This window comes from Salmo salar, chromosome 10 (genome assembly GCF_965601325.2).
Source record: "Salmo salar chromosome 10, fSalSal1, whole genome shotgun sequence".
NCBI lineage: Eukaryota > Metazoa > Chordata > Actinopteri > Salmoniformes > Salmonidae > Salmo > Salmo salar.
In genome coordinates this window covers 102769683-102794922 of record NC_138300.1, presented here as the reverse complement: position 1 = coordinate 102794922, position 25240 = coordinate 102769683, and the positions used below count along the sequence as shown (strand labels likewise).

Sequence of the window (25240 nt, the reverse complement as noted above, 5' to 3'; positions counted from 1 at the left end):
CTGTCAATTGTTCCTCCCCTTGGACTTTGGTCAGGTGCATGATGAAAACCTTAATGGAGAGATAGTCAGGATGCAACTTTGTAACCATAACGAAACCATCCAATAAAAGCCATAAAATAATCAATAAACATTAAATGTAATATTAAGATCATCAACATGAAAACATGATGATTGCTAAATAGGCCTACTTTAGAAAACTGCTATAACTACAAGCAGCATTGCAGAGAATGGTCGAAATGCTATGTTTAGAACAGAATAAAAATATCGCTAAAATTCCTAGCTAACGTTTTGCAATCCTCAACTCGCCTCAATGTGACAGATATAAACAATGTTTTTCGGGATTTTCCAGGCATGGATTGTGAAACATTGCAGCAGACCAGCTATCTAGCGATATCCAGTGGCAGGGATGACCTCCCCTTGCCGAAGTGTGTAAGATAAAGCGAATGTTTTGCAAAGAATATGGCCAGTATTTGACGAAAATATGTTAAACAAATCAGTCACTAGCTAAAACTAATAATAATATCGAATATTATAGCGTGTTTTCAAAAAACGTTTATCGGCCTCGTGGCCTAATGGATAAGGCGTCTGACTTCGAATCAGAAGATTGCAGGTTCGAGTCCTGCCGGGGTCGGTTTTTTGGGAAATTCTTGACGGATAGTCGGATAATGACCTAAACATACACGAATTGCTTCGTCAATAAATGTGATGATCACGGATACAATCATACAACAGGCTATATAGTATGAGAATCAACGATATGTTCGTCTCTTTAGTTATTCCTGAATAGAAAAATCACTCTTGATAATTCTGTGTAGCTCATGCTCTTTGCAAAGTAAACTTGCTGGGCTATTCAATTGATTTGGCCTTTATCCATAAACAAAGTATGATTTAAAAATTAAAACGATTCTTATGGAAAACCATCGCTAGGGGTCAGTCTGTTCATTCAAACTGAGAATATACCTCCCATTACCCTCTGCATGAAGGAAGGCACACAACAATAACAAAATCTCAGAACTAATTAACACAACTGTGCTTTCATTGCTCGAATTAGATAGGCCTACATTCATGATACAAAGTCATGATGGTAATAGGCCCAGTAGAATGACCTTACGTTTATTATATATCCATTTCTCATGGCATAAATTTGCATTCAACTATTTGGACTACATGTGGGCATGTTGTAAGAATTTTTTTTCATAATTTGTCAAATGTAGGCCTACATAAAAAAATCAAATGCAGTAAAATGTTGCCACTGTGGTGCAAAGGGAGTGGAATGCGTGGACACCAGTAGGTCAGTCTTGGAGCGCTGGTAGGGTCACCGGCAAGAACTGGGTTAGCTGACAGCGTCACGAACGATGAGCATACATCAGTGGGGCAGAAGTCCATGTATTGTTGTGATTCTGGATGGTCAGATAGCTAGCAACAATGACAAGAAACTGCCTGCCATGTGTTGAATCATAAGTGGCTCGTTTGATCTTGTTCTTGATACCAAGTCTTGTTTTGACTGTCACGTCTATGCAAATATGGCTAACGTGCTAGCTAACCAACAACTGTAAGGATGTATTTGTGAGAAATGTGTGCATTGTGCAAATTTATTTATGTTTTCAATAAACATTGGAGACAAAATATAGCTTAAATGTTGTCAACAATCTGAGAAGGGGGTTATCAAGTCACAAGGCGAGACCCAGATGTAGACACAGGAGGCAGATGGTTGGAGTCTTACAATGTTTAATAATCGAAAGGGGTAGGCAAGAGAATGTCGTGGACAGGTAAAAACCAGATCAGAGTCCAGAAACAGGCAAGGGTCAAAACCAGGAGGACTAGAAAAAGGAGAATAGGATAAGGAGTACGGGAAAAACCCGCTGGTTGACTTGACTAAACATACAAGATGAACTGGCACAGAGAGACAGTAAACACAGGGATAAATACACTGAGGAAAATAAGCAACACCTGGAGGGGGTGGAGACAATCACAGGAGCAGGTGAAACAGATCAGGGCGTGACAGTACACACTGGAGTTGGTCTTGAGAATAGCCGCCCTGGCTTTTCTCCAGGTACGTTGACAGCGGTGGACAAACATCTGGGCCAAGGGTACGCTGACCTCCTGCTCTTGTTCCGGAAAGAGTGGAGGCTGATTCCCGTTTTGAGTGCTCCATGGGGCGAGTTCCATGGCAGAACTGGGAAGGGTGTTCCGGGCATACTCCACCCAGACCAGTTGACGGCTCCAGGTAGTGGGGTTGGTTGAGACCAGGCACCTTAAGGTGGTCTCCAGGTCTTGGTTGGCTCGCTCCGACTGACCGTTAGTTTGGGGATGGAATCCGGATGACAGACTGACCGACAACCCAATAAGGGTGCAGAATGCCTTCCAGAACGGAGACGAGAACCCCGATCGGAGACCATGTCTACTGGGAGTTCATGGATCCGGAAGACATGCTGCACCATAAGCTGGGCCGTCTCCTTGACAGAAGGTAGTTTGGGGAGAGGGGTGAAATGGGCGGCCTTGGAGAACCGGTCGACTACTGTCAGAATGACAGTGTTGCCATCAGACGGAGGGAGCCCAGTGACAAAGTCCAGAGATATGTGACCAGGGAGGATGAGGGACCGGTAGTGACTGAAGGAGGCCAGAAGGAGTTTGCCGTGGAGTCTTGTGCTGAGCACACACTGTGCATGCGGCGACGAAGGCAGAGACGTCAAGGACCATTGTGGGCCACCAGAAACGTTGTCAGGGGAAGGCTAGTGTACGACGGGACCCAGGATGACAGGTCAGCCTGGAGGAATGAGCCCATTTCCAGGACCCGGGACTGGACTAGGGACAAACAGCCGGTTAGCCGGGTCCCCTTCATGGCTGGGAGTGTTGTGCCTCACGGACCAGGTTCTCAATAACCCAATCCACAGTGGTAGCAAGGCATGAGGTAGGGAGAATGGTTTCAGAGGTCGAGGGCGTGGCAGAGGAACTGTATAGGCGGGAGAGGGCGTCAGGCTTCACATTTTGACCCTGGGCGGTAGGAGATTAAGTTAAATCTGGTGAACAAGAGGGCCCACCGGGCCTGCCTCGAGATGAGGCGCTTGGCTGTACAGAGATATTCCAGGTTTTTATGGTCGGTCCAGACCAGGAACGGCTGTTCTGCTCCTTTCAACCAATACCTCCCCTCTTCCAACCCCATCTTCACCGCCAGGATGCTTCAGGTTCACAAAGGCTTTGTTGACAGCAGGAGACCATTTGAACGGTACCTTGTGAAAGGGGTTGTGCCGAAAGGGGGGCCGCCAGGGTGCTGTAATCCCGAATTAAACGCCGGTATAAGTTAGCAAAACCAAGAAACCGTTGCAACTGCACCCTGGATGTTGGCTGAAGCCAATCCACCACTGCTTTCACCCTTCCAGGAGCCATCTGAACATTGCCCTCAGCAGTGACATATCCCAGAAAGGTGATTGTAGAGCGGTGGAACTCACTTCTCGGCTTTCACAAACAGTTGGTTCTTCAGGAGGTGCTAAAGGACCTGTCTGACATGAACATGTTCTTGTGCAGATTGGGGGGGGGGGGAAACAGGATGTCGTCAAGGTACACGAACACAAACCGGTTTAGCATGTCCCGAAGCACATCATTGACCAAAGCCTGGAAAACAGCAGGGGCAAGTCCAAATGGCATGACCTGGTACTCATGTCCACTGGCTGTGTTGAAGGCTGTCTTCCACTCACCCCCCTCGCATATCCGAACCAGGTGGTAGGCAGTACGAAGGTTCAACTTGGAAAATATGGTGGCCCCCTGGAGAGGTTCAAACACCGAGGAGAGGTAGGGGGAAACAATTCTTGACAGTAATGTCATTAAGTTCCCGGTAGTCAACGCAGGGTCTTGTCCTTCTCCACAAAGAAAAACCCTGCGCTGGCTGGAGATGCAGACGGACGGATGGCCCCAGTGGCCAGAGACTCTATGTACTCCTCCATAGCTTTGGTCTCTGGTCCAGACAGAGAATACAAATCAACCCCGAGGTGGTATAGTGCCTGGGAGAAGGTCAATTGCACAATCATAAGGACGGCGCGGGAGAAGGGAAGTAGCATGTGCCTTACTGAACACTTCCAGGAGGTCATGGTATTCCGTGGGAATAGCAGAGACATCCACAGTCTTGTTAGCATCCAGAGGAAGATGACTTGAGGAAGGCTGTGCTGCTTGAAAGCAGTGGGAATGGCAAATGGGCTCCAACCCAGGATGGACCGGGAGGACTAGAAAAAGGAGAATAGCAAAAGGAGTACGGGAAAAACACGCTGGTTGACTTGACTAAACATACAAGACAAACTGGCACAGAGAGACAGTAAACACAGGGATAAATACACTGGGGAAAATAAGCAACACCTGGAGGGGGTGGAGACAATCATCGGAACAGGTGAAACAGATCAGGGCGTGACAGGGGGTAGCTGCATCCCAATATGGCGATTGGAGTATGGGCGAGTGTGTGTGTCGAAAGGAAATTAGTGGGCGTGTGGAAAGGAGTGGGTGTGTCAAAAGTGCTCTGCTATACATTTGCCGGTTTTGATTGAGCTGTGTTTTTTGGGGGTCTCTCAACTAGGACGTTGTAGCGATTTTTGTACACCAGTAATGCCATTTGATGTGGACTTCAGTTAGAAGAACAGTTTGGGCTGACCGAGTTTGAAGTGGAGGGAGTACAGGGCTTAGCATATCTCTCAAGGAGGCTAAAAAGCGATTTTGGCTTGGAAAAGTAACATTTTCAGAAGGAGGCGATAATTGGTTAAGGGCGGAGAAAGTAGCCACACTATGATGAAACTGGCTCTCATGAGGACTGCCACAGGAAAGGAAGACCCAGAGTTACCTCTGCTGCAGAGGATACATTCGTTAGAGTTAACTGCACCTCAAATTGCAGTCCAAATAAATGCTTCACAGAGTTCAAGTAACAGACACATCTCAACATCAACTGTTCAGAGGAGACTGTGTGAATCAGGCCTTCCATGATTGAATTGCTGCAAAGAAACCACTACTAAAGGACATCAATAATAAGAAGAGACTTGCTTGGGGCAAGAAACATGAGCAATGCACATTAGACCGGTGGAAATCTATCCTTTGGTCTGAAGAGTCCAAATTTGAGATTTTGGTTCCAATCGCCATATCTTTGTGAGACGCAGAGTGTAGTTCCCACCGTGAAGCATGGAGGAGGAGGTGTGATTTTCCCTGTGGCTCAGTTGGTAGAGCATGGTGTTTGCAATGCCAGCCTGGTATGTGCAACACCAGGGTTGTGGGTTCGATTCCCACAGGGGGCCAGTACAAAAAAATGAAATGAAATGTATGCATTCACTACTTACTGTAAGTCGCTCTGGATAAGAGCGTCTGCTAAATGACTAAAATGTAATGTAAAATGTGTGATGGTGTGGGGGTGCTTTGCTGGTGACACTGTCAGTGATTTATTTAGAATTCAAGACACACGTAACCAGCATGGCTACAGCAGCATTCTGCAGCGATATGCCATCCCATCTGGTTTGTACTTAGTGGGACTATCATTTATTTTTTAAAAGGACAATGACCCAACACACCTCCAGGCTTTGCAAGGGCTAGTTGACCAAGGAGAGTGATGAAGTGCTGCATCAGATGACCTGGCCTCCACAATCACCCGACCTCAACCCAATTGAGATGGTTTGGGATGAGTTGGGTCGCAGAGTGAAGGAAAAGCAGCCATCAAGTGCTCGGCATATGTGGGAACTCCTTCAAGACTATTGGAAAAGCATTCCAGGTGAAGCTGGTTGAGAGAATGCCATTAAAGCAAAGGGTGGCTACTTTGAAGAATCTGAAATCTAAAATATATTTTGATTTGTTTAACACTTTTTTGGTTACTACATTATTCCATATGTGTTATTTCATAGTTTTGATGTCTTCACTATTATTCTATAATGTAGAAAATAGTAAAAAGAAATAAAAACCTTTGAATGAGTAGGTGTGTCCAATTTTTAACAACTGGGTGTAGAAACTCTGGTAATAGTGCTCACTTTTGCCCCTAGTGGCTAGTTTTGAAGGCATTTCCTGACGTCCTCAGGACATGCATAGACATCCAATTTTGACGTCAATCTTGAACCACCTGGCTGATTGGCGATACAGTTAAACCATGCAAGGTGGTTAACTGTAGGCTACATGCTCACAGTTTTTTTGTGAGATAGTCATGTCCCTTTTGACAGGAAATTAATATCCAAGCTCGAACAGTTATTTGGACACAGTCATTCTCAAAACATCACTCATATAGGCTGTTTCAACCCGCATTAGTCATCTATTTAATTGGAAAGTTTATAGGGACATATATTCAACGTACACCACAATAAGTGTTGTTTGTGATCACAAACAAAATAAACACCAGAACATTGGACCAACTACTGAGAGAAAAGTCATAATTTCATTCATGGCAGATTAGTCAAATGGAAGAATAAAGTCTGAGTTCAAATTCCACCAATTCAAATAATATAATGTCTTCGAACGTCAGGGAAACAAATATAAACTCCCATATAGGAATTGAGTCATCATTCAGCCACAAAGTAGTTAGAATTTAATGTTACTGAATTAGGCTACTATGACATTAATCAATCACCTACGTGTACGTTGCCATATTGTAATCAATGTTGCTGGATGAAAAATCGCATTTTACGCACCAGTTAGGCCTACGCATAAATTATTATAGCTATCAAGTGAAATTTACAAATACCTCTTAGTTTTCTGTCTGCGTAATGGCTTTCCCTATATGGCTACGTGATGGCCTACATTTATAGAGTATACATGAGTCATAACGTTTGTTGTAAGAAGCCATAACTGGGAATCACCAAATATATTATACTGTAGATTGCTCCGTGTAGGTTGCATTGCCTTATCATAACCGCAAGCATACAATAACGCTTCAATAACCGGCACATTTGGATTCCCAAGGTGTAGCAATTGGCACTGACTTGATAATGGAGTAACTCAATAAGTGTTAATAAGAAATTTAAAGACTATGTACCGGTGGCTCCCATGCACCTTAGTAACACATGCGCACATAAAAACCTTTGGTTACATCTGGTTCTGTGATTGGACATAAAACAAGCTGCCACTGGAATGACGTCACGGCGGCCGTAAATTGTCAACAGAAGACGCACTCAGCAGGCGAGTAGAGCTCGGAGGACTACTGAAGGAGACGGACTAACCCGGAGAAGACTGTGCGTATTAATCCAATGATTGGATCGACAGATGAAGAGTGAGCCCGCGAATTAACCACACATACGCACTTGGAGGGAAGATAGAACTGAAGACTGAATAAAGGGGATTCCAAACATATATTTCTTCCTCTTGGACCTAAAACATAAGTAAGCCATATCAGCATCACTAAGAACTGACATGGTATTTTATTCCATGGATTGATTGCATCTTACAATGAATCTGTTCTCTAGTCATGTCCATGGTCTGCCTGCTACCTTGGATGTGTCTGATTTGCTGGTGGTCGCCTTTTACTTACAATTGTCGGTTTTTAGTTGTGCCATGTTCAGAAATAGGCGTGCGCTTTTGGCATCGGTGACATTGAGCAGATTGGGGTATATGTTATTTCTTTACATCAAATATAAAATAAGCCTACATTATTGTCCAAAGGGTTATAACAATGTAGGCCTACTGTGTTATTTTCAGTAATAGATTACAATACAGTAATTTTGTAGGCTATAGCCTTGCTTTTGATGAGAATAGCCCTTGGTTCAGAAAACAGGTCATTGGCACGAAGTTTCATTAAAAGTGACCAGGCCTAGAAGCACACAAAGGCAACTCTGCAATCATATGACAGTCTGTTAAATAAGTCTCCTTTCATGTCTTGTATGTTTGTAAACGGGTCGGTAGTTTTTAGATCGGAACGTGGTTGAACCGAAGCATGGCAAAGGGCCGAGACCCATACGATCTGTTCTCCATTTTTTATTACACGTCCAAGTCATCCTCTAAATATGTTAAACTTCTAAAAAGCTATGAGCAAATTAGTCTTTGAAGCTAGTATGCACAACTAGGCCTAGTGTTGTTGTTCTTAAAATTATATACACAACAAATAAGTATTGCGATTAAGAAGACTCCCAGAATACAAGTAAACCTAGGCCTGCTTTCAATTGTCTATATGCCTATGTAATTTGATTATAGACAAGGACCTGTTAAATTTGGTTGAAGTTCTGTAACCTGTTTATTAATGTATAGAAGGAAAATAACTGTCCAAATGCAAACAAAACCAGTACGCCCTATGCAGCCTAAACCCTTACACAACTAATTAGTAATTTCGTAAATAAAAACGTAATTTTGCCTTTTTTTCAGTGGAAGTTCAATAGTTTAATTTCTGTGTAAGTGTTGTCCAATTATTTTAGCCAAATTAAATGTAACAAAGCACCTGTTGGTTAGGTCAGTGTCATGCTAATTAATCAACACTTTTCACATCACATTTACTGAATTGCCTACCAAGATTACAATTGTCATTTTTAAGATATAACACAATAATATACTATTGTACTAGACTATGATTTCATACTAGACTACAGGAAAATATACATTATTTTTCTCTCTCCGAGATAAATGAAAACATCGACAAGGAAACATCTCCAAAATGTTGTCGAGATATCTCCTAAATTACGATACTTGATTAATTTAATTTGGTGACAGAGAACTATAGGCTCAACATAAACCAGGTCGCATGCACATATGATACAAACACTACGTAGAACAAATGATGAACCTCTCTGTTCGTACTGTTTTTTTTATTTTGTTTTTGTTTTGGTAAGCTACAAATACATATATTTTTTTATTCAATCAAAGGCAATGTAGTTTTTAACTCGAATCGATTGTAGCCCTAGATATTTTATAGGCTACTTGTTAATGGAACTTTAATATTGATTATGTTTTATTTTGAATCTATTATAGATATTAGAAAAGTAAATATAATCGAATGACATGCCTATTAATAATAATGTATATCAGTAATAGGCCTTTTTGTTGTCATAGCCTGAAAGAAGTGGTGCTATATTGTAATTACAGGCTAAACTGTATAAACCCACTTAAAGTCCATGTTATTCCAGGTCTTATTGGTCTTTTAAAAATTACTTTGTTGCTTTGCTGTCAGTGTCCTGTCTTCACGCCACATAGACATCTACGAATAGAATAAATTGACATCTCTAGAATAGAGAATAATTCTTCCCCTCTTATTTTTGGCCATCATTTTAAAGGAAATGTCTAGCCTAATTGTCATAAACATATTTAAATCATACATGTCATTCCTTCCTCTCTTAAGGTGTCTGATGAAGCACGCGATCACTACCCGCTCACCAATCCGTCATGAGTCTGAGGCAGCAAGACAAAGTAGTCTACGAAAATGTGAACCGGAGGTCGTTTTCTGTCTTTGGTTATCTAGCTGTATGAGTGTTAAATACCTGTCATAAAGCTAGATAACCGAAAGTAGAAATTACTTCCACATTCTTGTTCTGGTGGAAAATAAGGCCTAGGGTATGCCTACAACTAAGTTAGGCCTTTTGACAAGTTTCGCCAAGTTCCACCTCAAAGGTAAGCAACACGTCATGTTGTTAATTTTAAAACAATTAACATATTTGTTGTCACACTGCTTACAATGAAATTGGTACAAAAGTATGGTCTTTTAATATTTTGTAAAACACGTACAAATCGAATCAAATCAACAATAAAAAATGGCAGACTTTTTAATTTAAGACAAAAAAATATGAACAGATGTACGCCTAGCCTACTTTTCTCCCAACTCACTGACATCGTAAAACATTTCTTAGTTTTGATATGGCCCTCTCGACAGTTTCTCTTGGCATATTTGGCAGTTTCCTAATGACTATGTTTGTGGCCTAATAAGGACTACAGGCCTCTTTACATTTGTAATAAATAAATAGTTAAACATCGTTGCATTTTTTATTATGGCTTGGTGCTACCATAAAAGCTATTTATACAGGCACATGACTCAAATAATTTGGTGGGACATATGTAAATGCTTATACTAGGGCCTGATGTTGACAAATGTTTTTCGATTTCGATTTAATTTTGGTTGGTGGCATTAGTCGGGGTTGTATGAATCTGTTTCGATTGGTTGGATTAGTTTGTCTTCTTGGGGCGATTATCCGCGGAGCCTGGCCACTTGGGAGCTGTCCCGTCCCTTCTAGAACATGGTGCTGAATGCTAAACAGCTCGCGCCCACTCGGAGAGAACGGCGCGCGCTCTCTGGCGGCGTTTCAACTTAAACCACCACACTGCCATCACTTTGTCATCACCACCAATGTGTACACAATTAGGCCTCCTAACTGAAATTAATCTATTTTACAATTTGGCCAAATTTTACAGTAGGCCTATTCCTTATTCAAGCCATTAGGAAAACAAAAAATGTAAGGATGTTTGAAATAATGGTCAAAGCACTAAGTGTTTCAGGCAGTGTAGGCTATTTGAATAAACAATACACTAGCAATGCAACTGAAGTTGAATGGTTTAGGCCTACTCTAAGAATACACCCATGGGTAAGAAAAACACTTGCAGACTGCAGTTAAATTGAAAGTGCATCTGAGAGCTTGGGAGTAATTTTACCAATACCTTGACCTCTCAATAACAAGGGCAGGGGCATCCAGGATACAGGGCTTGAACATCTGAACTTGGTTCTTCACCTACTCTGTATGCTTTGGGCAGAGAATTAAGCAACTGAGATTGTAAAGCCTAGAGAGCTCTAAAGTGAGATGAGTTTTCATTCATCCCCTTAACTACCTGCTGCAGCGAAGCTCACTGTCAGCCCATGCCTGGCTAATTGCTTTGATTCAAATAGGGAGATTGGATTTATGCGAAAAGTCCAAGGTCTTTTCCCTTGCAGGCATGGACCAAAGCTTTCACTCAGTGTGGTCTTCACAGTATTCTGGGAATTCTGTATGCCATCACAAAATCACAAAATCTTGCAATAATATAGATTTTCTTTGATTCCATTAATTGTGGTGTTGTTAGCCTGGTTGTATGATGTAACAATTATGATTTGGGGAGAGGCTTCTGGGAGAGGCGTGTGTGCGTGTGCTTACCATACGATCTTCCAGAGGCAGCTGACAGAAAATTCACCTCTGTGTTAGTAGAATGTGTGTAGAAGTATGGTATGAAATAATTACTAAATCATTGTGTTAGTAGAATGTGTATTAGACGTATGGTATGAAATAATTACTAAATCACTGTGTTAGTAGAATGTGTATTAGACGTATGGTATGAAATAATTACTAAATCACTGTGTTAGTAGAATGTGTATTAGACGTATGGTATGAAATAATTACTAAATCACTGTGTTAGTAGAATGTGTATTAGACGTATGGTATGAAATAATTACTAAATCACTGTGTTAGTAGAATGTGTATTAGACGTATGGTATGAAATAATTACTAAATCACTGTGTTAGTAGAATGTGTATTAGACGTATGGTATGAAATAATTACTAAATCACTGTGTTAGTAGAATGTGTATTAGACGTATGGTATGAAATAATTACTAAATCACTGTAGAATTGGTTTCTGTATGTTATCATTATAGTGAACTAAAGGAACAATACAGGAATGTTGTGTTCACATTTGTCTCTTATAAATAAACTGCAGAGGTAGTTGCCATGGTTTCATATCTGCAATGATAACCTCATATCATAGTGTCTGTTTTTAGTATTAATTCTCATGTCCTCTCTCCTCCACCTGCCTAACTCACAGGCGACTCGTTCACAACATGGTGTGTTCAAGGAGCACAAATAGGGGACAGAATCATCAACAAAAAGCGAATGAGGAGGTGAATTGCCACACAATAGCCCACCCCCTTTACCCACCGGCCTCTAATGCCATCTGTACTGCAAAATGGGAGACAAGAGACGCCGTGCCTATGCCAAGAGGGGGACAAAGCCAGATCTCCAGAGGATGGGCACGCTGAGAGCAGAGAGAGGAGCCATCTTGGGAGACATTGCTGCAGAACCTAAGATGGCTGGGCTGGCATAAGACGTGAGTTGCATTTTGGTCCTGTGTTTGGTATCAGCGGTGGGGGTGAAAAATAGTTAGGGGGTGATGAAGGGAGGAGGGTGTTCCCTATTTCCTCACACCTCACACTTCTTCCCTCGCCTATCTGATCCTACTAATTTGAATAGAAGGGGTTGGGGCGAGGTGGAGGAGGCAGAGGGCTGGGAGGCAAACAAAATGAATGAGCTGGCACCGATTGGAGGATTGCAGGAAAGCCTGCCATTTTCTCTTGTCATGGCAGCTTTTTGCTCTTTACACCCCTCCCGCCCCAACGTCTTTTCCTAGTTTACAGTAGAGGAACACATGCTGAAGGCCTATTCCTCCCACTCAAGTAGAATATGTTATTCTGAGAAGCCCTTGATTATGTTATGTAATAATGTAACCGTATTTTGACAATATAGTTGGTTATTCTTTGTTGTGTATTAGAGGGTGGCAGGGACATTTTTGTTCTGAAAGGCTAAAGGCTTTGTGCTCTATGAAAATATGCTAGCGTGGGTTGTGTTGATGGTTGGTTTGTTTGATGCAAATAGTTATTAATTAATTCTCAATCTTCTTTGACTTTTTCTCATTATGTTTTTGTTCAGATGAAGACTAATATACAGTACAGTTGTTGTATCTTACTACATCAAACACACACTACTGTGTAATTGAATGATAATTGATCTAGAATAATTATTTAGATATTGTGGGAGATTATCAAACACACATCAAGCACGATTTACATTTACATTTTTTTGTAATTTAGCAGATACTCTTATCCAGAGCGACTCACAGGAGCAGGTTCGATTGTAAAACAGGAAAGGCTCATACTCAGCTGTTAATTGTATTGTGTGTTGCCATTCTCAAATTATTATTTTGTTAATATTAATCTATATAAAAAAAATGGAATCAAATGTGTGTGTGTGTGGTGTGTGTGCATGTGTGCGTGTCTGCATCTGTGTGAGCATAGTTTACTCACAAATTACTCCCACATTTCTGTATATACTCTACTCCCAAATATTGGTGATAAGACACGGAGCCATTATCATCACAAATATTATATAAATAGCATTGCATATATTGCTCAACTGCCTTGATTCATGGTGGTTGCAATGGTTGTGTGTGTTCGCCATCCTAATCAAATGACTTCCAATGTATCCACTACTGTGGTAATTAAGCTCTATGAACATGCAAAACACACTCACACCAAAATCAGACTTGTGTCTGGTATAAATAACGCCCTGTGCCCCTGGCGGTTTCTGCCACAACCTGAAACGGGGAGAGAGAGAGTGTGCTTTAAGGGCCAATGTGTGCAGCTGCAGCCTGAATTCGCGTGTTAATGAACAGAGCCTTCCGTTTTCACATTATCATTCAGCCCCACTTTCTCTCCCCCTCAATGGCTGTTCACCCACCCCTACCCCCTCTTAACACACCCCACCCTTCAAAAAAGCCCATGCTTTCCCACCATTGTAAGGGCTGGTGGTGCGGCGGGCCCTGGGTCTGGAGGGCCTGGGGCCGGGGGCAGGGTGGGAAAGGCCCTCCAGACTAGACTATGAGCAGATGCTACAGACATTAGACTTTCACAGCCAATCAGAAGGGTCTTGTGAGCGACTGAGTTTAATGTGTGTGTGGTGTGTGTTTAATATGTGCGTTTGATATGTTGGTGGGTAGGTTTACACAGGTTTACACACCAGAGTGCCACCTGACTATTCAATCTGCTCTGCATGTCTAAGAGGGGTGTAAATCCTGTGGACTGGGACATTCTTTGACAAACGTATAGGAGATTTTACTGCCATTATATGTACGCTGACAATATATACAGCACCAAGCAGGCATATGATAGAAATATAAGTTGCAATACAGGTGAAATGTTACTCATCACTCTTATTTTGATTGTATGAGAAACATTGTATTTTGCATTGTGGATTGTGTTGCCTTAAGTGATAAAATAGATTTGGAGACAAAGCCAGGGAGTGTTTCAGTATTATCAGTGGGTCTGACGTGCTTCCTCTCTGCCAAGTTCTCCTCCTCTACCTAATGTTTCTCTGTTTATCTCTGGGGCGCATGGTACAGGTTCCACAAAGGGACCAGGTAAAGATAAAGAAAAGACACTGAAACACTGGATGCATCAGAGGGAATCTAATGGTATAGTAGTCAATTTGGGTGAAGTAGATGAAAAGTGATGTATTGATTGACTGAGCATTGTCAGCAAACCTGTGTGTTTAAACAGCGGACTAATCATCCAAATTCTTCATCATGCAGGTTTAACGAATGTGTCGTTTATATTTAGAAGGCTGGTTTCTCAGACCCAGATTAAGACCGGTCCTGGACTAAAATACACTTTAAATAGAGAATCTCCATTGAGCATGCTTTTTAGTCCAGGAACAGACTTAATCAGAACCAGTGTCACACTTGTCTTCAAGAATGGACCAAGGCGCAGCGGGAATGTGGATACTCATAGTTTAATTCCAAACACAAGTAAAGCATCCACAGGGAAAACAATAAACGGTACTCACAAAGACAGGAACAGTTTTGCAGGCACACAACACGCAGTGCAAAAACAACTACCCACGAAAACCAAACAAACACACACCTACTTATAGGACTCCCAATCAGAGGCAACTAGAAACACCTGCCTCCAATTGAGAGTCCAGCACCCAAAACTACACATAGAAAAACAAACCTAGAACCTATACCAAACTAACACACCCCACTACACCACACACAAAACCCCATAATACAAAACAAATATACCTCTGCCACGTCCTGACCAAATATAATAGAAATAATACCTAAATATTGGTCAGGACGTGACAACCAGCCCATAAAGTATTGCCCTTTTTATTCAGATGAATGATACTCACAGCTCTATATATACTGTAACTGCATTACGGCGATTTGTTTTATGTATATACAGCATAAGTGCAGCTATGATGGAGACAAAAAGAGAGAGACAATTTGCTCATATTATACTTAATCTCTTTTTCTAATAAAGTGGTGTACCGCGTTATAGCAAACAAAGAGAGAAAGAAAACCTGTTTGACAGACAATCTGCTTTTTGACAAGGTAAAAACAGCTATAGAATGCCATTTCTGATGACAGTTGCTCATCGAAAAGGGGGAAAGACAGATGGGTGGAAAGGAGTGGAAGAGGACAGGGAGAGAGATGCAGCGAGATGCTAAGGGGGAGGAGGAGAGAGACAAGTGACAGTGTGTAGAGGGTGAGCTGCCATCTTTCTTCCCTCTGTCTCCCCACGTAGAGCACAAGCTACTGTAAGTAGAGGAACAGTGAGACACACGCTCTTCCAAAGGATCTCAATGGGTTGAATTGCATGTCAGTAATGGAGCATTAGGGGGGGATACGTGTGTGTGTGTGTGTGTGTGCAGCTCTATGTGACAGATGGTACAGTCGTTGGCAGGGGCACAGTGGCGACCGAGGCAGATTTGTCAGGCGATCTAAATGTATTCATGCTCACTCTACTAGTATTTAGGGAGACAGGTTTTTCTTTCAAATACTGGAAGCGTACATGCATGCATTTAGACCCCCCATCCAGCCCCAGTACTGTCCATGCATATCTGTTCAGTGTTCACAGACATGCACTGTTCCCCTATGTGTTTTCTTTAATGATATACTAAGCCATCGTTGCATTAAATGAAGGAAAGAACACAGTTAGTTCATATGAAATACATTCTGTCCAACAGTTCCAAATCATATGAATTTGGTATGGAAGTAAAACCTCAATTGTTATCTAAACAGAAATCAACTCTAACACAAAATACCAAAATGATCCAAAACAAGTCAAATAGCTTGATGGTCATTATAACGTGCTGGTATTGAGATGCTTAAGGAGGAAGACTTAAATCTGTTCTTAAACAAAGACCCAGGTTTCAATCAAGACTGTGGTCATGTCCATTCAGTGATTGGTCATGGAGGTCAGTGGCACTAAGACATGGTGTCAAGAGGATTTGGGATCTAAATGTTCCCAAGATTCCCCCTCCTGTGTATGCATACCTCAACCATAGATTTGACCTTAATCTGAACAAACGTAGCTATCCATATAGGGGATGTAATGTGTGGGCTTTGGTGACCATCACAGAAGGAATTAGAAAATATATTATAGCCAAGCATTAATTGAATCATATAACTGTTGTTTGAGGTTTTTGGATCTGTTGGATATTTTTTCTAAATTGATTTTATTATTTGAATAAAGTATTTTCTAATGTTTGGAGTTATTTCAGTGATTGAGAGTCATACCAAAAAGTGATCATGTTTATTTATTGAAATAGGCAAGTCACGTCTTATTTACAATGACAGCCTACCCCGGCCAAACCCGCGCCGCCCTATGGTACTCCCAATCACGGCCGGTTGTGATACAGCCTGGAATCTAACCAGGGTCTGTAGTGACACCTCTAACACTGAGCTGCAGTGACTTAAACCACTGCGCCACTCAGGAGCCCAAATATGTGTGTTCTTACACTTCCCATTCTCTATATGTAAGTTAAGTAGTCCACAAACAGGTAATGAAATAAGTACAGCTCCCCAGTTTCCTCTCTGGACTGCTCTCTCGCGCTGTGGATAGTATAAACGTTCACTCTGATATACACTGCTCAAAAAAATAAAGGGAACACTAAAATAACACATCCTAGATCTGAATGAATGAAATAATCTTATTAAATACTTTTTTCTTTACATAGTTGAATGTGCTGACAACAAAATCACACCAAAATAATCAATGGAAATCCAATTTATCAACCCATGGAGGTCTGGATTTGGAGTCACACTAAAAATTAAAGTGGAAAACCACACTACAGGCTGATCCAACTTTGATGTAATGTCCATAAAACAAGTCAAAATGAGGCTCAGTAGTGTGTGTGGTCTCCACGTGCCTGTATGACCTCCCTACAATGCCAGGGCATGCTCCTGATGAGGTGGCAAATGGTTTCCTGAGGGATCTCCTCCCAGACCTGGACTAAAGCATCCGCCAACTCCTGGACAGTCTGTGGTGCAACGTGGCGTTGGTGGATGGAGCGAGACATGATGTCCCAGATGTGCTCAATTGGATTCAGGTCTGGGGAACGGGCAGGCCAGTCCATAGCATCAATGCCTTCTTCTTGCAGGAACTGCGACACACTCCAGCCACATGAGGTCTAGCATTGTCTTGCATTAGGAGGAACCCAGGGCCAACCGCCCCAGCATATGGTCTCACAAGGGGTCTGAGGATCTCATCTCGGTACCTAATGGCAGTCAGGCTACCTCTGGCGAGCACATGGAGGGCTGTGCGGCCCCCCAAAGAAATGCCACCCCACACCATGACTGACCCACCGACAAACCGGTCATGCTGGAGGATGTTGCAGGCAGCAGAACGTTCTCCACGGCGTCTCCAGACTGTCACGTCTGTCACATGTGCTCAGTGTGAAGCTGCTTTCATCTGTGAAGAGCACAGGGCGCCAGTGGCGAATTTGCCAATCTTGGTGTTCTCTGGCAAATGCCAAACGTCCTGCACGGTGTTGGGCTGTAAGCACAACCCCCACCTGTGGACGTCGGGCCCTCATACCACCCTCATGGAGTCTGTTTCTGACCGTTTGAGCAGACACATGCACATTTGTGGCCTGCTGGAGGTCATTTTGCAGGGCTCTGGCAGTGCTCCTCCTTGCACAAAGGCGGAGGTAGCGGTACTGCTGCTGGGTTGTTGCCCTCCTAGGGCCTCCTCCACGTCTCCTGATGTACTGGCCTGTCTCCTGGTAGCGCCTCCATGCTCTGGACACTACGCTGACAGACACAGCAAACCTTCTTGCCACAGCTCGCATTGATGTGCCATCCTGGATGAGCTGCACTACCTGAGCCACTGGTGTGGGTTGTAGACTCCATCTCATGCTACCACTAGAGTGAAAGCACCGCCAGCATTCAAAAGTGACCAAAACATCAGCCATGAAGCATAGGAACTGAGAAGTGGTCTGTGGTTACCACCTGAAGAACCACTCCTTTATTGGGGGTGTCTTGCTAATTGCCTATAATTTCCACCTGTTGTCTATTCCATTTGCACAACAGCATGTGAAATTTATTGTCAATCAGTGTTGCTTCCTAAGTGGGCAGTTTGATTTCACAGAAGTGTGATTGACTTGGAGTTACATTGTGTTGTTTAAGTGTTCCCTTTATTTTTTTGAGCAGTATATATTAACCCTGGCTCATGGGTCGTCTCTGGGTGTGTGCGCATTTATTTGTGGGTCCAATGTGGGTCAGGCTGGCCTCATCAGGCCTCCTTAATGTAACTCTTGCCGAGACTAATCTAGCACAAAGCCTTGTCCTTAAGTATCTTATAGAGGAAGACACAGGAGAAGTTTCTATATCCAGGACTTTTCAGATTATGTCTGTCTGCCCCTAGTAGTCCTGGAGCAGGGGTCTTCTGTGCTCCAATGAAAGTAGATAAGAATTAGGTGACTGAGCTTACAGTACTCTTATGCTGTATAATCACACTAAGGGAAGATGAAGTTTGGAGGAGGGAGGATGGGGTGACCTGTTTTTTTTAAATCTTTGCGTATCTCTTAATCTGATTTGAAGATGTATAGCTACTGTATAGTATTATCTACAGTTCCGTAATTATTGTGTTTTTCCTTCTCTGAAATACTTCAGGTTTGCGAACTGAGAGAAGCGGGGAACACTTAGAAAGAGGAGTGTCAGTTTTCCAGTGTCAAGTACAACACTGTATAGATTTCTAACGCTCAGTTCTTACTGATACTGCATACTGGTTCTTTCTCCATTTTGATCATTCTACTACTGATTCTATATTATTTGACCCGATTTATATTTGACAAATATCACCGTCTTATCAAAAGTTATATAATGAGCAGGCTTTTTTGTTTCTACATTTTTTTGTATTATTAGTCAAGTTCGTCAAGTTCATGTTCATGGCTGTCAAGCTGCCTGGTCTCTGGCCAGTGGGAGAGGTGGTCTTGGAGGTGGTGCGGAGGAGTTGTTTTTCCCTTTGACCCCTGTGGAGGTTGCTAGGGGAGGGAAGTGCACCAGTGAGAAGGCTGAGCTGTCAGAGCTGTCTAAGACACATCAGCCCCCACCACACACACACACGACACAGGCCCAGAGCTGGGAGATGTCAGCTCTGAGGGAGGGAGGGCTTTATGCTCATCAGACACCTCCTTACCACAACTCCAGTCTATCCCACCACCCCACTACAATTCCAGTCTATCCCACCACCCCACTACAATTCCAGTCTATCCCACCACCCCACTACAACTCCAGTCTATCCCACCACCCCACTACAACTCCAGTCTATCCCACCACCCCACTACAACTCCAGTCTATCCCACCACCCCACTACAACTCCAGTCTATCCCACCACCCCACTACAACTCCAGTCTATCCCACCACCCCACTACAACTCCAGTCTATCCCACCACCCCACTACAATTCCAGTCTATCCCACCACCCCACTACAATTCCAGTCTATCCCTCCAACTCCACCCCACTATAATTCCAGTCTATCCCCCACCCCCACTACAATTCCAGTCTATCATCCACCTCCACCCCACTACAATTGCACTCTGTCCCTCCACTTCCACTACAACTCCAGTTACCCAACCCCCACTGGCACCCCAACTTCAGACACACAATCTAGCCCACCATAGGCACACAGTTCACCCCCAAAACCCAAGTACTCAGTCTACGCTCCATAGCTCCAGTCTGGCCCCTCCTTCAATCTACCCCTCTGTAGATCTGTGTAGGGTAACCCCCACCCTTGGTCTCTGTCTAGACTCTACCTCAAAGTCTACAACAACACCCTCACCATATAGAAGAGAATCATGCATCCTCGGCCCTATATTAAAACTTTTCCCTCTGCCACTCACTGCATGCTTTGCCTACGCATATTTGAAGTAGTATGCTTCTGTTGTATTGTCTTATATTGTTGTGTTGAATTGAGGATTCATTTGGATGGCATAATCCTCTAGTGTTACAGATCCACCTTATGGCTGTGGTAAGGCCAGGACAGATAAGTTTTACTTTTCAGTGTAAAATAACTGGTATGTCAGTCTGTATGTGCCAGTGTTTGCGTTTGTAAGTCTGTTTGTGTGTGAGTGTGGTCCCCTTCGAGGTTGTACCCGTTCAGGAGAGGGGTCTTGCGAATGAAAGGGTCTCTATTTGCATACGCTGCATGCCGTCTGAGAAGAGGGAGCAGTCAAAAAATATATCAGAGGTGGACAAAGAGAGAGAGGACAAACCCTGCATTGTGGGGCTGGTGAGAGAAAGAGACTGTTTGAATGGGTGAGTGGGTGAAAATTGACAGAGAAAGAGTTTGGGCTGGCTCCCTGAAGTGATTAAAGCCTACAGAGCTCCATTCATACAGAGTTAAAATGGAGGAGAGGAAACGCACACAGCGCAGTGCATGCAGGGCCTATTTGCCGAAATATTGAAAAATACTGTTTGCATTTTCAGGCTTGAATAAATGTTTGAAAGTGTCTAAAATGAACAAAAAATAAAGATGAATTATGTTATGGTAGCCTAAATAATGATTGTGGACTGTGGAGGTGGCTATCATGTTGACCAAGGATCTGGCATTGTTATGGATTGTGTAAGTGTTTCGGGTAGGCAGTGAAATGCATTTCTAGTCAAACCTTGTAGGGTGTCGTTCTGCTTGATTGAACATCTGAGCTTCCTATAAGCTTGCCAATAAGCTTGCATACATTCGTGTGTGCATGTGTGTGTGTGCTCGTGTGGTTGTCTATTAACTGCAGGTTTTGTAGCTCTTGTCCTCATTCTAATGCTAATGATTCTTAACCATTATTTCTGTCCTATATTCTCAGGTTTGGATGTGGAGTGGTCAGTAGGGAGGGAGATTCTGCATACTCTATTGGTGTTCCTGGTACAGTATGGACCAAACCACTAAACAACCATCAGACTGTTGGAAACCATCTCTGTCACTGTCATACAAAGTTTATACAACCAGAGGACCACGACAAGGAAGAGGGAAGATTTGTGCAATTTAGTTTTATTTGTGTTTTTTGTTAGCAATAGTGTAATGATTCGATTTTCTTTTTTACTACAATTTGTTTCTATTTGTCTTTGTTACTTCTTTTTTATATTTATTATTTGAGTCTTATTTTTGTATATATTTATATAGTTTTAAATACTATGATTATTTGTGTTGTTCCAAATGTCTGAATAAAAATTACAGTTAGTGCAGAATGGTGCTGCTTTTTGTGTGTGGGGGGGCTGAACGGGGGGTTCACCCAGGGAGCCATACAAGCTAGAACCGCCACTGCTTAAGAGATACGTTGCCCCCCCCCCCCACCCAAAAAATAAAATAAATAATCTCCTTCTATAGAAGAATGGGGGCGGGACAATGTCTGAAAATACTAATCTCAGCACCCAGAACCAAATCACAAGAGACTAGAAAATACTGGAGAAATCTGATATTTCTTTCATGGAATCCATTCACACTTTGACTTTCATTCTTGATTCATTTTGTTGTTCTTTTACTGATTCAATTAAATAATCATGAAAAACATTATGAACCCACTTATGCTCTCAAATCACAAGTGACAGTCATATACTCAGCTGTATTTGATGTAAAAGTACTGCAAATGTATGTGCGTACGCCTGTATACAAGTACAGTGCCTTTTGTAAAGTATTCAGAACCCTTTACTTTTTCCACATTTTGTTACATTACAGCCTTAATCTACAATGGATTAAAAAAAAAAATCCCCTCATCAATCTACGCACAATACATTTACATCATTTAGCAGACGCTCTTATCCAGAGCGACTTACAGTAGTGAATGCATACATTTCATTTCATGCATTTTTTGTACTGGCCACCCATGTCAGGTTGGATGGAGAGCATGGATGTACAGCTTTGTCCGGGCTCTGGCTGGGCCACTCAAGGACATTCAGAGACTTGTCCCGCTTGTCCCACTCCTGCTTTGTCTTGGCTGTGTGTGTAACCGATGTGAAATGGCTAGCTAGTTAGCGGTGGTGCGCGCTAATAGCGTTTCAATCGGTGACGTCACTCGCTCTGAGACCTGAAGTAGTTGCTCTGAGACCTGCAAGGGGCGTGGCTTTTGTGTTGCGATGGGTAACAATGCTTTGTGGGTGTCAATTGTTGATGTGTGCAGAGGGTCCCTGGTTCAAGCCCAGGTTGGGGCGAGGAGAGGTACGGAATCTATACTGTTACATGTGCTTAGGGGTGTTGTCTTTTTGGAAGGTTAACCTTAGCCCCAGTCTGAGCGCTCTAGAGCATGTTTTACCAAGGATCTCGCTGTACTTTCCTCCGTTCATCTTTGCCTCAATCCTGACTAGTCTCCCAGTCCCTTCCGCTGAGAAACATCCCAACAGGGATGGTGCCTGGTTTCCTCCAGACGTGACACTTGGCATTCAGGCCAAAGAGTTCTATCTTGGTTTCATCAGACCAGAGAATCTTGTTTCTCATGGTCTGAGAGTCCTTTAGGTGCCTTTTGGCAAACTCCAAGCGACCTGTCATGTGCCTTTTACTGAGGAGTGGCTTCCGTGTGGCCACTTTACCATAAAGGCCTGATTGGTGGAGTGCTGCAGAGATGGTTGTCCTTCTGGAACTCTAGAGCTCTGTCAGAGTGACCATCAGGTTGTTGGTCACCTCCCTGATCAAGGCCCTTCTCCCCCGATTGCTCAGTTTGGAAAGGAGACTAGCTCTAGAAAGTCTAGGAGTCTTGGTGGTTCCAAACTTCTTCCATTTAAGAATGATGGAGGTCACTATGTTCTTGGGGACCTTCAATGCTGCAGAAATGTTTTGGTACTGTTCCCCAGATCTGTGCCGTGACACAATCCTGTCTAGGAGCTCTACGGACAATTCCTTCGACCACATGGCTTGGTTTTTGCTTTGACATGCACTGTGAACTGTGGAACCTTATATAGACAGCTGTGTGCCTTTCCAAATCATGTCCAATCAATTGAATTTACCACAGGTGGACTCCAATCAAATTGTAGAAACATCTCAAGGATGATCAATGGAAACAGGATGCATCTGAGATCAATTTCGAGTCTAATAGCAAATGGTCTGAATACTTATATAAATAAGGTATTTCTATATATTTTTTTTCATTCTAAAACCAGTGTTTTGCTTTGTCATTGTGGGGTATTGTGTGTAGATGCTGAGGATTTTTTTTCTTCAATCCAATTTAAAATAAGGCTGTTACACAAAATGTGTAAAATGTCATTGGGTCTGAATACTTTTCCAAAGGCACTGTATGTGGATGACATTGCTGTATGTGTGTGTGCATGTACGTGTGCATGCGTGTACGTGTACATGCATGCAAGTATGTGGATGACATTGCTGTTTACAAACCCTGAAGAAAGTGATTTCGCATTATTTTCAATAAAATTATGCAATTTGCATTGTACAATGATCATTTGTGTCTTGCTTCATGTTAATCAATATTTTAAGTGATGGCAAATGTAGGGAACCAAAATAACACATTGGGTGGGGAGTAGGACTAAGGACACCTGCACCAAACTGGAATTAGAAAAGTAGCACAGGAGTATGGTGATGAAAACAATTGTAATCTACCATGCTGCAAAATAACTTTGAAACTGGCCAGTGTCAACTAAGCAAGCAACCTATAATTTAGCCGTCATGTTTAAGTACATTGGTACATTGGACAGCGCCACACAAACAACACTGTTGAAATACAATTGGTTAAGCTTCAGCTCTTTTCTTTTGCATTTAGGCTTATAACACAATAATTTATGCAGGTGGGAGTAAAAAAACAATTGTGGACGAGGCGGACGGTGCGTTCTGGAAGTGGTTCGTATCAATCAGGTTGTCTGGTATTTTGACAGATTCACACGCAAATGTGTGAGAAAGTGTCTCCGCGTGACCCCACCGCCAGCTGCCATTAGGCTACTGAATGGCAGTGACGTGAGGACCAGACGTTAGGACGTGCACGGAATCTACCCCAAACATTAGGCCTTCCAAGCACATGCCTTACTAAATTTCCCCTGATATTAAAATGGCATTTGCAGGGTGGCAGGGTATTTTGTACTGTGTTAAAACGTATGCCTAGACAACATACGAAAAAGTGCTAGAAAATACGAATTCAGTATTTGTTGTGTGAATTTCTATGCCTCAGACACGTGATAAAATGTCAATTAATATTCTCATATTTAACGTTATAATTTCTGAAATAGGTCAAATCTGAAGTTAGAATCATGTTTTGATGTAGTTGTTTACTCTGACAAGAGACTGCTCCTAATTCTTGATTTAACAGATTTGATTAGTGACACCATTTTTTTTTTTACACCAAATCTGGATTAGGATTATAGTGTAGGTCTGATTCGATGGACCCTACAATATCTCACCCTTGACCTCAATCAGTCCAAATTCAACAACACGTGGACAGGAGTAAGGTCAAGAGGGGATTATTTATTTGTGTTTTATAGTCAAAACATGTTTGTTGGTGACAGACAAAATGTAGTAAATTAATGCTTATCATTGGTATTGTTGATAACACTTACAAAGTTGTCTAGGATATTGCTTAATTTAGATTGAAAAACGGTGCAAATATTGATGTTTTGTTGGAGTGAAATTATTGAAATACATTGAAATGTAATACAATTGCAGAACTGTTATAAACTATGATTATTCACTTAGATTTTTTTTCTAACAAATATTTTCTTAAATTGATAAATCATGATATTTTCTTGCATCTCCCAAAGACAGAATTTACACAACTGCACAAGTAATCTTACAAATTGTGCATTGACTGTGATATTACACATGTATTTCACATGTATAAAAATATTTCCTGAAATATAAGGCAGCAAGCTCTCTTCATCATGAATATAATAGTCTGTATTGTAGTTTATGATCACAAGTGGACGTAATTTGTCTCATTTGACTGGACAACAAAGGAAAACACAGAAAAATGTATATATGTATATTATTATAATTTAATGTAATGTAATATTTATTTATTGTAAAGTATGCCTACTCTCCACCTCCTTTGTTAGTATTGAGTCAGTTAAATTAGCAGCTTGAGGTGATGAAAGCATACTCCTTGATGAAACAAAGTGGGTCCGAGGCACAAGGACCTGTTGATATAATGTCCTTGTGGCGGCTAGAGGTTGGGGTCAGGAGGTCAAGCTCTGGACAGTCCCCCAGAGGACAATAAACAGTGCCAGCGAGATATCAAGGTCAGGGGTCACAGCCAAAGATCAAGGGCCAGTAATTAAGTGGCTATTTCCTGCCATTCCCCAGTGACCGCTTGGCTGAG

The 25240-nt window shown here is 42.3% G+C and overlaps 1 long non-coding RNA gene and 1 other non-coding gene across 2 annotated transcripts; both read left to right on the top strand.

The window, feature by feature from the left end:
- The first annotated feature begins 558 nt into the window (after window positions 1-558).
- trnar-ucg (transfer RNA arginine (anticodon UCG)) lies at window positions 559-631 on the top strand. Its single transcript has one exon. It is a non-coding gene; the product is annotated as a tRNA-Arg (tRNA).
- Window positions 632-7147: 6516 nt separating this feature from the next.
- On the top strand, window positions 7148-23375 carry LOC106561280 (uncharacterized). Its single transcript, XR_001318758.3, has 4 exons — window positions 7148-7325; window positions 9269-9537; window positions 11709-11990; window positions 20798-23375. It is a non-coding gene; the product is annotated as an uncharacterized LOC106561280 (long non-coding RNA).
- The last annotated feature ends 1865 nt before the right edge of the window (window positions 23376-25240 follow it).